The following is a 14,056-nucleotide window of genomic DNA, read 5'->3' as shown; positions in this document are numbered from 1 at the left end:
TAAATACAACAGACACAAGGCTTGGTGCTCACATCACTGTTCACAACACTCGCCCCCAACATTAAAATGTTTGTAACCATGAACCATAAATAGGCTTTCTGGGGCCGGGGCACGCACTACATCCAACGCTCTCTTCCAAAATATCTTCCTTCTCAAGCCCTTCGCTCAGCTACCTCCAACTTTAAGGGTTAGACGTTTCTCCAGGCAGAGAGGGCGGGAGGGGAGGGTAGATCTCTCCTCTGCAGGGGCCTCCCTCTGCAATGGCCTTCCTGCACCTCTCAAACTTTTGCCGGACCACCTGAAGTTCCAGAAGCAGCTAACAAAATGTCCTCTCCTCCTCCGATTTCTCCCTCTCCCTCCCCAGCTGACCTACCCGTCTGCTGTACCGACTGGTTGCTTGGCTACCCTCAGTCTCACTTGTTACCAGGCTCTTTCTTGATCAGTCACCCTTGTACTGCCTCCGGCCCTGCCACCCTACAGTCCCTTGTTCTCCTTGCACTACCGAGAGCCACGCTGCACTTCGAGCATTGCTGCCTTGTTTTTCCCTCCCCTCCCCCTTTCACCTTGCATTTCTCGTTCTCACACGATCTAAATGACACAAGACCTACTGAGATGGTTTGTCATGTCCTCCCTCTGTCTTCCCTCCCTTGTCTTGTCACACCTAGAATCACTTCTGTACAGGCGCGTTATAAATGCCTTATATCATACTCATTCAGACATCTTTATGTTTTTGGGTGCAAGGATACAATGACGGCAACATCAGCCACTGAAAGAGGGTAAAGTGCTCTTTTGTTTCTTGTTTCTGGAGAATTTTAAATGAGGGGGGGTAAGTCCTCAGTCTGAGCATGCCCAGTCCCCAATACAGAAACATCTTTAAGGAATGATATCTCTAGATCAGAACAGATACTCTACAAGTGACACCCAATAAAGACGGAAAATGTACAGAAAGGATGTTACTTCTTGCAAACGTTAGCCTGACCAGAAATAAGCTGATGAATCATTTTAAACAAAATCAGCTTATGATACATGGGATATGGTACACAGTTCCTCAGTCCCTACCTCCTCACCATTGCGCAGGCCTCAGGGGCTATTTCTGCAAAAAAGAGCAGGCCCATGCTTTAACAGAGCTAGCATTAGTATCTTATTAGTGCTGGCCTGCAGCTAGTGAAAATCATGGTGTGGCAGTGTAGAAAGTGTGTTTGAACTAATGGATGCGCGATTTGAAGCCACGTCTTTGATTGCCTGATACGTGTGGGGACAGTATGATGCACTCAGAGTTACATGCACAAACAATTTCAGTGTGCTATTGTATAGCTATGAGACACTGACAATAACAGTCATATATGCAGCTACATAGAGGAGCAGCACATAAACCACTTCACAGGGTGTTCACTTGTGCACAAATCATTGCTGCACACATCACTGCATTGATTTGCCATGGCCTACAGTCTGCACGTTGACGAAATGAAACCTTTTTTCCTAATCAAAGTGTCAAGTCACATTGAGGAGTCATCTGGCAGTGGTTGACGTGTTAAGAAAATGAGAAGTGCTGAGCGGATGCATTTAGTCCATGTCACAAGGCAGCCACTAGACCACTTATGCAAGTAAATGACAGTTAACTTTCTCAGGCACGGGCCATATGTAACTAAACAAAAAACACATTGTGGTGCATCAAAGACAGAAAAGTTCTTTATTTTTATGTGTGGTACGTTTATTCTCTTGGAAGAATGCGTAGATTTCGTCAGCTAGCTAGTGCTGGCCTTCATAATAAAAATTCCCATGTTCAGTTCTCATCACTGTGGTGTAAAAGCAATAGCTTGTTAAATAAGTGTAAAAACTGGAAGGGGGCGGGGGGGCGTTTATGTACTCCTGCCCCCTTTATGGCAGAGTAGAAGCACAGAGCACCCAAGCCAAGATTCTCTGTTCGGTAGCTATGGGCGAGCAATCAAGGCTTAAGCTCTCAGGAGGTGATGCAGGCTGGTTCCTAAGTACAGTGCTCCCAAAACCCCCACAAAGGAATGTCCACTCACTATGTTAGTGATAACACAGTTCTTTATATAAATAAGGTTCAAGTTATATACACATACAATAACACACTTTGTGCTCAGGCAAGACTATAATGATAAAATTTACGTTTTCTATGTGGTACCATAATTACTCTTCGAGTCCATTAAATGCACCAACTGCTGATGGTTTCCATCCACCTGGGCAACCTGTAAATAAATTAAACAAGCCCAGTCCATATATTGCTTAGCAGAGTCTTGAGTGAACTCCCTTTAAGGCGGGAGCCATGGATCGTCGAGATCCCTCGAAGAAAAGGGTGAACAATGGCGTCGAGGTAGCATCTTCAGTCCTGGCGGTGCTCGTCGACGATCGGTCGTAGACGTCCTGCGAAGATGAGGTGTGCGGTGCACCTCGACCACGATAGTTTGTTGCCACAAAGAGACAATGAAGAACGCAGGCCCAGCAAGGGCGTCGGGTCATCTGCGTTTGGCGTCAGCGATCGGGACTCTACCATGGCTGGCTTTTGGATCATAGTCAGCGTCCTTGTGGACTTTGTGTGGTGGGAAACCCACTGGCAGATTCTCCTCGGTTCGTCTGCGACCTTGACTTTCTACGGCTGGACAAAGGGGTTGACAGTGATGAGCAAGGGAGTCCTTGATTCAAATGTTCTTAGGCAATGGAGAGATGCGGCTCCGGTCGACGATGGTCGTCGACGGCGATGGACTTCAATGTCCAGGCACTTAGCTTCAGATGCCTCGGCGGTCCGGTCTCCGGTCGGCAGCCTTTTGATGGACTTTCAGGGAGCCTTGGTGAAGGTTAGTTGGTGCACGATGTTCCCTCGTAGCTCGGGAAGAGGTCTCCTAGCCAGGTCCTCTCTTGGATCAGTTTCTTGAGGGCACAGCAGCTTTCAGATTGCGTCAAGGGAAATAGCAGTTAACCTTCTTCCGGCTCGGCTTCGAGATCAAGCATCAATTTTCAACTTCAGCTTCTGAACAATTCCAGTAAGTGAGAAGCCCCCAAATCTACTGTTCTGTCTCTCATTCACACTGCTGAGCCAGGCTCAGGCAGCCAATCATTCAGAAGGGCATTCAGGCAGGCAGTCAGCCAATCAGGCTCACAGTGCATTCAGGCCATTCTTCTCCATCCAGACACTCAGAACAAGGAATACGGATTGGGACAAGTACCCAGCCATTCAGCACTCCACAATGCATTCATACCAGTTTCAGGCACGACTGTCTCATTCATTGTGTCATACACCAGAAACCAGAAACCCATAACATGGAATGCATATTGGTCACACTCCATTCACCCAGGTCCCACCCCAAGGGTGTACTCACAACATAGTCATTGGGAAGGCTCCAGCCAGTCTGGCCTGGACTTCCCCATAATACCATATATGGAACTTCCACCCAACAGCCAGTCAGGTGAACGGACAGAGTCAGGGCTTCCCAGGTCTTTGGGAAAACAAGGTAATGGTCAATAGAAGGCAAGAGGCCTCAGGGGCCATCTTGTCTCCTATCAGGAATCAACTGATTCCAATGGCAGGGCATGGGTATCCCAAAATGGAGGATACTCAGAGCACCTGTCAAATTCAGCATGGAGCTGCCACCACCCTGCTCTCTGGGCCGCACACAGGTGCCCAAAAACATACACTAGGGGTACAAGGTTCTACCAACACCCATGGGTCCCATAAGGGTATCACAAGGGTCTGTTCACCACAACCAAACAGAGGAAGAGCTGCACTGCCAGGAGTCCCACATGGACTACTGTGCAGAAAATAACACAGAACAAACATGATAAAAGGAGTACACGATAAGGACATGATGGAGTCCCTTTCCCTCCAATGCATTTCCAGCATCACAATGAGCCATCACTTATAAATTGCCCCACTTTAAAGGCTCTGTCAACACAGAACTGTAGAGGGTGGGCGGAGGGTATCTCCCCAGAGCATATTGGAGGCTGCGTTCGGAATATGCATTCCTTGATTGGAAACAAAAGAATGCTTAACTCTTGACTGGCAGGCTCAGAAGCAGTTGTCTGGGTGGGCCCGTTCCTGCGCTCTCCCGCTTCCTGACCTGCTTAAGCTCTGCTCCCCAGGCAACTGCCCCCTCCAACAAACGGGATTGCTTCCAGCCAGTGTCCCTTCTGGGTCGCTCGTACCTCTGGTTACCTTCTTTGGGACTTGGTACGCCACTGGGGCGAGTCTCTCCGGCTTCTCTCCTTTCATTCTGCTCTCTCCTGTATTACTCAGCTCACTTTCTGCTTCGGGTCCGCTCCAGCTGGACCCAAAGAGAAATCCCTCAGCAATGTGTTGGCGTCCTCAGCTCTTCGGCATCACCACTCAGCCTGCTGGATTTGAACTCCTGCTCTGGATGGTTTCCACCGTTCCCAGTGAGACCAATCAGTGACCGCAATGAGTTGTCATTCTAAAGCGAACTGCCACGCCCCTGGCGCAGGCAGGGGCTGACGAGCTCTGCAGGACCAGGAAACGTGTGTGTGGGTCTGGGTGTCTGAAATCCCGTGAAGCAGAGTGTGGAGAGGAGGTGTGCGGGGGGGTAGGGGAGTCGAACAATGGAATGGAGGGGAGGGTTTAGGAAGGTTGGGGTGTGAGGTTGGCCAACAGGCTGTGCCCTTGATGATTCATGCTGGTCCGCAAAGGGGGAGTTCCTCCCATGAGGTCTTGCCGCATTAAACCTACCCTAGGTTGATTATTGGGTAGCGCTCGCACCTCCCTAGTCTCATAGAAAAGGGCTCCCCTTGGGGAGAAGTGATTGCACTTTTCATGTGTGTCCATATTGGATTGTATGAATACGATTGTTTGCAAGCATGTGCTGGTTACAACACTACCTTCTGAATCCTGCAACGCACAGCAAACTAGCTTTATTAATATTTACTGATACAATATTTACTGATAATACGGAGACACACATTTTCTAAATATGTATTTTTCTTATTTTGAGGAACCATTTTATGACAAACTGTAAATTGTACTTCACAATTCTCTGGCAGATATGGTATCTGACAATTTTAGTAAATAAATGGGCCTTTAAAATGCAACCCATTCTGTGCAATTTTGCACGCTGTTTTTGAAAGCGTTTGAAGATCATAGGTTATGAGGCACATGGTGTATGAAAGGAATGAATTATTCATGTAATTAATAGCTTTTAAAGGATTTCACCTTGGGATAACCTTCCTCTCATACCAAGCATTAAACGTCTATTATCTCATGTGACACCGCAATTAACGGATGGATTTCTAAGACCAATGGTGATATCTCAGATACCTCTATTGAATGTTTCAAAGCTTTTTGGGTGGTTAGTTAATAGGAGACTCCTGTACATTATCTAATGTCAAGGGTCCAGAACAGTTTCTGCAATGGCCTGGACACCCAAAAGCAAGTTTTATACTTGCTTATTAGTAAGTACACAGTGGGTCTCAAAGCAAACAAATCTAGCATTTATGGACCTCACAAGTGCCTTTGACTGCATTGATAGGAATGACTTTGGGCCCACTTAGGAACAAAAGGTGTACAGTCACCACTATTGCGCAGAGGTATTCACAACATTTCAAGGTTTCGGTATGAAAACCCCAGCGAGGACTCACATTTGCCAAGTATTGTCATCAACACCAAAACAATCGCACCACTTAACATTCTATTCCCAGGTACTGAAACCATTTTCAATAATAAGCATAGTGCTAGATTCCGTTATGCTCGGTTTGGTAAGAACGGACAGAATCAATGGGCAGACTGGGATGAGTCCTAGTCTGTTTAATTTTTTTAACACTCTCCTCTTTTAATGATTATATCGAGATAATACTTTGAGTAATGTGAAAGGGAATTTGTGTTCACTTTGTTCAACTGCCTGCATTCAGGGGTGGACTGGCCTATAGGGAACTCGGGAGATTTCCTGGTGGGCCTCTGCACCGTGGGCCTCTTGTGTGGTATTTCCAAATATTCTCTTATGAAAAGCAATGGGCTTGCTGCAAATGTGTCATATGGGGCCACTTTTAACTTTATTTCCAGGGCCTCTTTTGGTCCCCAGTAATTATTTACAGGGCCTTTTTTAGTTCCCAGTCCATCCCTGCCTGCATTTTGTAGGTTAGTGTTATTAAAGCATCTTGAATCATGAACCTGCTTTTCACTTTGCTTTAGGACACAGGTAGTATTGTGTAAAACAAATAATTCTCTTAAACAAGGTCTGCATTTCTGTTTAATTCGCTTTAATAGAGGCAGCACAGTCGCAGCAGCATGGGCATTTAATACTTTTGCATCACAGAAGCACACCAATTGCATAGCTAGGCATGTGGTCTGAACTTTAACTCCCTTTCTGACCACCCACCGCAAGCAGGTATAACAGATACAGGTAGAAGCAGTGCTGTATATATTTTCAGTGGCACATATTGTACCTGTAACGCTCCACAGGACTGCTATATATTCAGGCAAAGTAGCCTAATTTTTCAACTGAGCTGCTATGGCCTGCGCATGTCATTGCACAATGTCAAATATTCACAGCAGCGCTGATTACATCATACCCACATTTCTTAGCAGGACTGCTATGTTTTGGGACAGTACCTGCATTTCTTAACAGTGCTGCTGTTAAGAAAGCACGAACATGTGTTGCATTTTCTGCAGCGAGCTAAAGTACAGAGCAGGAGCAGTGTCTTAGCTCTTCCCACCAACCTCTGACAGAACAACTCTTCAGGGCTGCTGTGCTTGTAATGGCTCAGAAACACATGCCTCATTGGGGCTGCTATACTTGTAATGGCTGAGAAGAAGCACACCCAATGAGGACTGCTACATGTGTAATGGCTCAGAACATACACCTCATCAGGGCTGCTATACCTGTGATGGCTCAGAAGTAGAACACGCACATCCCATTAGGACCACTATACTTGTAATGGCTGAGGACAGACATCTCATCAGGGCTGCTATACTTGTGATGGCTCAGTATACACACCTCATTGAGGCTGCTATACCTGTAATGGCTTAGAACCTACATCTCAAGTAAGCTCTTGTACTTGTAATGGCATACAGTGTTGGTAAAGCAGCTGCATTATAAGCAAGTGCTGCTTCTGGTCAGACAAACCTCTAACTCTATAATTCCCAGCGTAATGGCCAAAAGGTTTGTACACATCTGAAAAGGAGCACCCAATGGTAAAGCTGCACTAGATTTTTTAAATGGAAAAGGCATTTTCAGCGTTTTGGATATTTATTGGTGCTATGTTAAAAGACAAACAGAAAAACAGTAGAGGAAGAGCAACTCTGAAACTAAGCAATACAGAAGAACAAAGGTGTGCCGGGGAGACAGAGAACATACTAGACAATCCAAAACAGGAATTCGAGCAACAGGAAGAGAGTGCAATGAGCTACATGATAGGGCAACAAACAAAGGGAGAAGGGAAACAGAGTTAATCGGACAAACACACAAGAGGAGTGAGGGATAGAAGCAGAGCAAGAGAGACATTTGGAGACAGTCAAATAAAAAAAACACAGATCAACAGCTGGTGGGGAGAGATGGAAATAGAAAAGCGGGACTAGAGAAGGGCAGGCATATAACATAAGAGACAGTGCAAAAAAGTTAATCAAAAGTAGTAGCAACCACAACCGGGAAAATTAAAAAACATAGCGAGAGTAATGACAAGAGAGAGGATGTTAAGGATTTCAATCAACACACACCTTGGTCTGGGCCTAGTATGTAGCGCACAATTGAGATGCTTTTCTCCTTATTTTATGCAGATCCAATTTTTAGATGGTACACCACTCATATCACACACCCTTTTCAAATACCCCGGGTCACAATGGACATGAACCATGCTGGTTGGTAAAATGCAATATTTATTTATTTTAAAATTCAAAAGAAATCTTACACTTTTTAATATGGGGCAGCAATCACCAATGGGGTGATAATTGCAATGAGAATGGGAGCAATGCACTGGGTTTAACGTTCTAGTGGAACATATACACAGCACAGCGGAATAGAGCACTTTTTGATTTAGGAAAGCTAGCACCCAAGTTAAAATGTCCCCCTGCAATGTTCCCTCAACCCACAGATTGCAGCAAAATGACACGTGCAAAAGTTGCATTTTCTTAATTCCCGCCTTAAATTACCCAAACGGTTTTAATAAAATCAGGTGAAATACACAGATTTGGGCTGAGGGATAGAGGTATATCACAGGGATATTTTGGAAGTGAAAGTCTCTAGCTGGTAAATTGGAGTTATTCAAGATAAAAAGGTGCGCTTTGAGTAAAGTGAAGCCGTGAAATAAGAAAGGAAATCAGTTGTGAAAAAAAGTTTTACTCTACACTAGAGTATTCAGGCTAGGCCACAAAAGACAGACACATTAAGATCCAAGGTTGATTCACAAGTTCAACCCTATCACCCCAGCACCTAACCCTGGCAGAAACCAGTCCGATCACTCGAAATGTGTAATCCTATGTCATTAGTCATAGGATTACACAAGACAAAATTGAAAAGAGATGACGCTAGCACTAGAAATCAAGGGCATGGTTGCACGGATAATTCTGACAGTTTTACAAGTCATCAGGATAAGTATAGGATGACTTGGAGAGTGGGATAATGGACAAATGCAAGACAAGCAGACTATGGATTTCTATGGGGTAGGGAATAAACGTACAGTCCACTTTTAGTTTGTGATTTTGGACCGTCAAGGGTTCTGGTCACTACACGGCAGCGTGCCTGGCAAACAGCTGGGCAGTTCTGGTCACCGGATGGCAAGGACTGGAATGGCGATTCTGGTCACTGGATACTAAAGGTCAGCAGGATGGAAGGATGGTAGCGGGCATGCAGTTAGTGGGCAGCAACCTAGGCTGGTTCAGGATGCAAAAGGTAGCACAGCTTTCCCCTTTTTAATGGGAGATTAGTGGGTTTTCAGACTTGAGGCCTTGCTGGGAATAGCATCAGCACTGCCTGGGTTTTGCAGTGGGCCCTGGAGTAGGGTCAGCAATGCTTTGGCCTTGTAGTGGGGTCTGGAATCTGGATGATTAATGTAACAGGAACTTCAGGAAGAGTGTGCGTCTAGAGTCTTGTCAGGGACTCTTATTTATAATGCATAGTGACATCATCGAAGTATATGGCTGGGCAGGGTCTGCTAAACCCGCCTCTACCAACTGGATTGGACAATCAATGTTGGCTGCCTCCCCTAGGATGTGACTCAGTTTAGGGGTTGTACTTTTATGATGTGAAAAGACCTCCCACAGACTTTTTTGCCAGAAATCAGTCATAACAGAATTAACACATTTGTACAGTTGTTGCATATTATCCAATGACATGAGCAGGTTACACATTTTATGCAGATCATTCCACTCCAATCGCTCCTCTGATACAATTTGGTAATTTTGAGTATGAAAGATTTGGCTTAAAATTCCATAACTTTATACACATGTGTGGTTTATCATAATGGATGTAAGCATACAAATTTGCATTGGCATCATTCATACTTTTCTTATAATCCCCAATACTCTGCCATTTCTAATCCGAAGGTGTCAGTGACTTCTACAATGTCTTAAATTATAAAAACACAAAATCACTTTTAAAGTGCGCGATTTTTACAAAGTCTTGCTGCAGAGATAAAAGTCTTTAACGTTTATTTATAAAATAGTTTTTGGAAGCAAATGGCAGTCCTTTGTCACTGGACCATTTTTTTCTTTCTTCCGCTGCCACAAGCTGTCATTTCCTCCAGAGCAAGGTGGGTGTTACAGCTTGATTGAAGGTTTATTGCTGCTTATCCACTTCGCACTTTGATGTCCCAGAATTTCTATTGCAAGAGATCCCTGCCCAGACTGAAGTCTGATTAGTATGTGAAGTTTCTTTGTCCTGGTCAGTCACAGTTTTCCAACATAGCAATTATCACTTTCGTTTCCTGGACGTTTATAGTGGCTCCCTTCCTTGGGGGAAGCCTTAGCTCTGCCAACTAGAATAACTTGTTTTTAGAAGCTTGCAAAATCTAGCCAAGTCAATTTAAAGCCTTTATTTTCTTTTATTTGGTCCTGAACTTAAAAAAAACAAGGCTGTGGAATAAACAAATAGCCCATATGTGTTTCCCAGCAGCCAACGCCTTCTCATTGCTAGGCACAGACAAGCTGTCATTCAACATATTACTTTTCCCTTAAAACAGGCATTTATTTTTCTTTGCAATGGCCATTTTACACATGTGGTGAAAACTGCTAGCATTTCCTTTCACATTAGATTTTGCCACCTGACTTCCCAATATTGTCTTGCAGCCATAGTTAGTTGCTTGTACACAACAGTCTGTACAATGCAAAGGACTCCTGGAATGGACATGTGCACAGAGCTATGATTTCTTTTGCAGTGTTCATTCTTTTGACACTATTTTGTGCTACAAAGTGTTTCCTGTGCACGGCAGAAAGTGAAGTTTCTTGTTGATTTTTCAAAGAGTTGTTTTGACAGGGCCTGTCATTCAGGAATCATGCCTGGTTTTGCTGAAGCACAATGAGATATCCTGGGCCTGGCAGGGCCTTATTGATCACAGTGGTTTCAGAAAGAACAGATGGAATTAGCGTCAAAGCAGCATTTTTTAAAGGTGAAAAAGTTTCCTTTTCAATGGGGATGTTGGGGTTTGCAGCAAAGCAACGCTGCTTTTTCACTTTCTTCCTTTTGTATGTCAGAACACACTGGCACGCTCTGTGTGTTCTCTGGTTCCATCCTGCCTGATGTGTGCTTGGCAGGACGGTGCAGCCATTTTATTTGTTGCTGCAAAACGCAGTTTTGAGGCCATGGCGCTCACAGGACCCAGCACTGCCATTTCACTGTATCTGTGCAACTGCAGCTTGGTGATGTGGGGAAATACTGTTGAGTGGGTCAATATATCCCACAAGGAAGAGGAGTTATATCAACCGATACAGCGAGATACAGGAGAGGGGAAAAAGGAACAATGGAATGCAGAGATGGGAGAGGCAAGGTGACAGAGAAATGGTCCACAAAATGTGTCATTGTAACACTTAAGGGTGAGAGACAGAGCATCAGAAAGTGAGACGGAAACAAAGTAGCAAAGGGAAGGAGAGGTGGAGCTAACACATGGAGTGGCTAAGCAGGTAGTGGCAAGTAGCAAAAGTAGGCCAGAGAGGCAGAGAAGTGATGCTGGTAGAGTGAGGGACTTTATTATGAATCACCTGATGTAACTAGCGGGCAGCTTTAGTAACTCTTAGAGTATATGCCCAAGTACCATGAAGATGAAGCTGCGTAGTATGCATCTACAAGGTTCTTGTGTGGGGAAAATGTTTTCCACAGTTGCAATACAACATCTAGAACCACTTTGAAATACAGCTGTTTTGTCACTTATGTTTTCCAACAAAGTTTTAATTTTACGCATAAATAGTTGTCAGACACTTTTTACTCTTGCGAAGGAAGAAAATAATGTTTACTCACTTGAAAAATTGGATTTACTCTCCACTTCTAAAAATTGGGAGTAAAATACTCACTCCAAAATCCTATATGGAGCACTGTGTCCCCTTATGCCTCGGTCACCTTGATAGGGGTGTGGTGTGGACTCAAAGCCTTTGCCGCCCCCACCTCCCTAGGTTTATTAGGCTTCTTCGCCTGGTGGCAATAGATAACCTGATCACACTTTCCTGCAACTGCGCCGCTCTCCAACTAACATGGTTCCCTTATGCGCCACTCCAACTTTATAACCCTTAGTGTTAAGCGTGGACTATATAAATTGCGTTATACAATAACCTGACCGAAATCAGGAGTGTTCATGGCATTACAGTGCTCTGTGATAGTAACATGTGAAGTAGAAAATATCCTAACATGCAGTGCAGTGGCTCAGCTAACCAGTGTTACAAAACATCGGTCTGCCATCTCGGATTCACTCTGCTGGCAGCTTGAAATCTGCCAACCCTCCCGGAGGCGCGCTGGTTCTTGTGTCCTGCATCTCTGCTAAGTATTTTTCCCTCATCTTTGGGTCCCGCAGGACCCTGTGGGAGGTGCACATGGGGTTCACGGTCCCTTTAGTGAGCATTGCTCACAAACCTCTGCTTCTCGGTTAACCAAGTTTCTCACTTTGTGCTGTGTGGTTCACAAGCACCTTGCATGGTGGGTCCACGAGGGGCTTGGCTTCTCAGTCATCCTCCCAGCATATGTACTGTAACACTTGTGCTTCTCAAGTACAGGGGCCGAAATTGATCGGAGCTGGGAGCTATTTAGATTATGCTTGTAGCCTTCAAGATCCTAGTTTGCTTAATACCAACAACTAGAAGGAGCTACTTTTGGCTCCCCAGGCAATCGGATGCTGAACAAATGTCTATGAATTTAATTCTGTGCATTTGGGACAATTTATAAATGCACATTAGGACAACATTTAAAGCTTATGTGCCATAAATAATGGACAAAATGTTCAGTTTGCATCTTATGCAGAAGTTAGATATGCAGAATGCTCTGCACTAGCTCCTTGTTCTCCATTGGTAGCTCCTGGTACCCGATTAATGCTGGATACCTTTATGAGCTGCTTTTAGCTCCTACTACTGCAATCTTAATTTTGACTGCTGCAAGTATCCATAAACTCAAGACAAGGGATGGGCTGGGGAACCCGATTGATTCTAACTAAGACTCCTTGGGGTCCTACAACACTGACTGATGCGATCTAGAGCCCCTAGGTTTAACCTAGTCCTATCCCCTAGACTCAAGCAAGTGACTTCAGAGTGTATAGTGCATGTACACAACATGGCTCTGAAGTATAATCACCCCATATCTCTACAAAAGCGATCTTAACACTACTATGGTATTGATTTGATCAGTCTAATACTTGAAGTGAGTGTTAAAATGTTGAGCTTGCAGCAGTATGCAGGGCATTTGACGGTATGCAGCGAGTATTTATAACTGGTATTGCACTCTTTTGTGAGATTAACCTTATCTCTTACATTTAAAACGCTTTTTATTTATGTCCAATGTCAGTGTTTTTTGTGGAAGTATGGCATATAGTGTAACTTGTCACTATGTTGTATACGTTTTTTTACCAACTGAATACATGGTATAAGCCATATGGTTTATATTTCATACATTAAGCAATTTACACTTTGGGTAAATCTTTTGTACATATGGAAATTAACATTAAAGTTAGTCCTGACTTTAATGTCAGTTTTTATGTGTATAGAGTTTGTGTAGAACATGTACCTTAATTTAGAGTATGTCTTCTAGCCCTTCCATACATTGAAGTAGCTTGGTATAAGCAGGTTTCATAAGAGTGGGGGGACAAGGGGGTGTTTTGAAAGAACATGTGTCTTAAGAGTATCAAGTAAGGCATATGAGTGTTTGGTGGGTGTGCAGAAATTAACAAATTGAACATGTACGCCATTTGAATCCAGTACATTTCAGATTATAAATGTCCTTAAGGCGTATGCATCATCGGGGTGTGTCTGCCATGCAATTGTATACCGTGTTTGGGATAAAGTTATGAAATGCACATGTCCCATATGCCTTCTATACGCATGAGAACTAACATTTGAAGTCTGGTCTGACTTTGAAGTACGTTTTCTATAGGCATTGAATGAGTATAAGAGTTGTACAGTGTGTACAACAATGCAGCTTACATTTCGTGAAAACTGACAGGTATGACTTTTATGCGAGTTTTTCAGACTTCGTGTACATTTCCCACACATACGTTTACAGTTCGTACACAAAAAATGTACATTCATTCTGCTATTGTATTATACCTCAAGTATGAAAAAAATCACTAAAATGACCAACTTTGATGCAAGTTTTCACTACAACTAAGGTATATAGGGCCCTTACATTTCATACCTGTATGAAATGTAATTCCTATACATCTTGTATACATGTGCAAAAATTATATATATATATATATATATATATATATATATACACACATATATATATATACACACACACATGTACATATATATATGTCATCCATGCTTCAGAGTTTCATGGTTGAAAGTGGTGTAATGTGAGTGTACCTTAATTAGGTTATTCCCAATCTTTGTATACTAACTTTGTGAGATGAATTAAGAAAAATACAAACACACAAAGGTCACTGATGTTCCTGACCTGTC

The 14,056-nt window shown here is 43.7% G+C and overlaps 1 protein-coding gene across 3 annotated transcripts in view; it reads right to left on the bottom strand.

Moving 5' to 3' along the window:
- Positions 1 to 14,056, bottom strand: part of ERI1 (exoribonuclease 1) — a 190,772-nt gene that overhangs the window by 69,085 nt on the left and 107,631 nt on the right. The window lies entirely within an intron of this gene.

Source organism: Ambystoma mexicanum, chromosome 6p, assembly GCF_040938575.1.
Source record: "Ambystoma mexicanum isolate Mex_15411 chromosome 6p, UKY_AmexF1_1, whole genome shotgun sequence".
Classification (NCBI taxonomy): Eukaryota; Metazoa; Chordata; class Amphibia; order Caudata; family Ambystomatidae; genus Ambystoma; species Ambystoma mexicanum.
Note: the sequence above shows the minus strand (reverse complement) of the source record. Positions and strands in the feature narration are given on the sequence as shown.